Source organism: Mandrillus leucophaeus, unplaced genomic scaffold, assembly GCF_000951045.1.
Source record: "Mandrillus leucophaeus isolate KB7577 unplaced genomic scaffold, Mleu.le_1.0 Scaffold195, whole genome shotgun sequence".
Taxonomy (NCBI): domain Eukaryota; kingdom Metazoa; phylum Chordata; class Mammalia; order Primates; family Cercopithecidae; genus Mandrillus; species Mandrillus leucophaeus.
Window position 1 is genome coordinate 1,960,977 of NW_012101976.1, and position 1,583 is coordinate 1,962,559.

Sequence of the window (1,583 nt, forward strand, 5' to 3'; positions counted from 1 at the left end):
AGAACACACACAGTTTTTTCTTTTTCTTTCAGTTTTAAAAGGCGGTTTAACAGGCAAGAAAAAAAGGGGGAAGAAAGAAGGAAGCTCGCCTGTACAGGGAGGGGGGCTCCAAAGACGAGAGACAGAATCTCCGCAAACACAGTATTAATGAAATGGCCCCAGACAGGAGACGCGGCGAGGCCACGCAGTGCTGCCCAAGGAGGGGCTCCAGAGGGTGTTTCCAAGAGGCTGGTGCCAAGACCCCCAAGGCGTCACACCTCTGAAGCTCCAGGCTGCACCCGAGACAGGATGTGACTGCAAATCAGCAGTCCTGGCTGAGCCCAGAGGAGCCCTTGGCTGCTGGACAGGATGGCGGGCGGGGACATCACACTGGGGAAGCCAAGGTGGAGATGTCATGCTGGGGAAACTAAGGCAAGGACATCATGCTGAGGAAGCTGAGGTGGGGAGTCACGCTGGGGAAACTGAGGCAAGAACATCACACTGGGGAAGCCGAGGGGCACAGACAGCAGCCACTGGGAGCAGGGAAGATAAACCAGGACCTAGGATGCCCCATCATCCCACAGTGCCAGTCCTGCTCACACAAGGGCCCCACAGACTGCCGCAGAATGTTCCAGAGACACCTTTAGTGATGTATGCAGGCCAGGAAACCGAACCACCAAACCACCAAACCAAACTAGCCACCTCCAGCAAACCAAAACGGGAGAGCATCTGCAGTCAGCCCAGGGACAGGACCTCAGGCCGCCTCTGTGTTCATTTCTACTGAGAACAGCAGGCCCTGTCCTCGGCCGCCTGTGAGGGGCACCCCTACTGCCACCTCCTTGAGGCTCAAAGCCACAAGGGGGCTCTGAACTCGAGTCTGACGGCCCCGACCCACAGACCCCACACACCTGAAGATTCCAGAGTTGCACTCGGGTCAGGGCACCCTCCCTGGAAAGCAGCCCTGCTGTATCTCCAGCCACACAGCAACCCTGAGGCTCAGTCCTCAACACTCCCTGCCTCCTAGGCACAGAGGACCTTCCCAGACAACCCACCCCTGGCCCCACTTCCTGGTCCCCACCCCCACAACTCTGTGGCTTTCAGACAGCACAGGCTGACAGACCACAGAGGCCTGGGCCAGCCCTCCCTGCTACAGGATCTGCCACAGGCTGGGCGGCCAGCCTCTCCCTCCAGGCCCCAGCAGCCTCCTCACTTCCTCCTGGAATCTGGACACCTCTCGTGACCCCATGGCCTGACTGCACAGAACAGCGTCCTCGCACAGCCCCACACCTGGCTCGGAGGTCTGCTGGTCTACTAAGTGCACATGTCCTGCAGCTGCGTAGGCAAATCCCCCCCACGCCCCAGTCCAGCTGCCAGGACCCACGCCAGGGATCCCAGGAACCAGGGCAAGGACCTGCCAGCGGGATGTGCATTTTAAACTGGTGGTTTTTTCAACCTGAGAACATTCAGGTTCCCTCTACTGGAAGACACTCAGAACGGGGCCCTATGCAACGGCTTTTCACTGAGGAAATGTCTGGAGTGCTCTAGAAAACGCAATTTAATTCCTTGGACAATTTTCTACCCAGTATACTTTCTGTTTTCACCTC

General features: G+C 57.8%; 1 protein-coding gene across 1 annotated transcript in view; it reads right to left on the minus strand.

The window, feature by feature from the left end:
• The window catches only part of MGRN1 (mahogunin ring finger 1, E3 ubiquitin protein ligase), a 41,651-nt gene that overhangs the window by 13,066 nt on the left and 27,002 nt on the right, over window positions 1-1,583 (minus strand). The window lies entirely within an intron of this gene.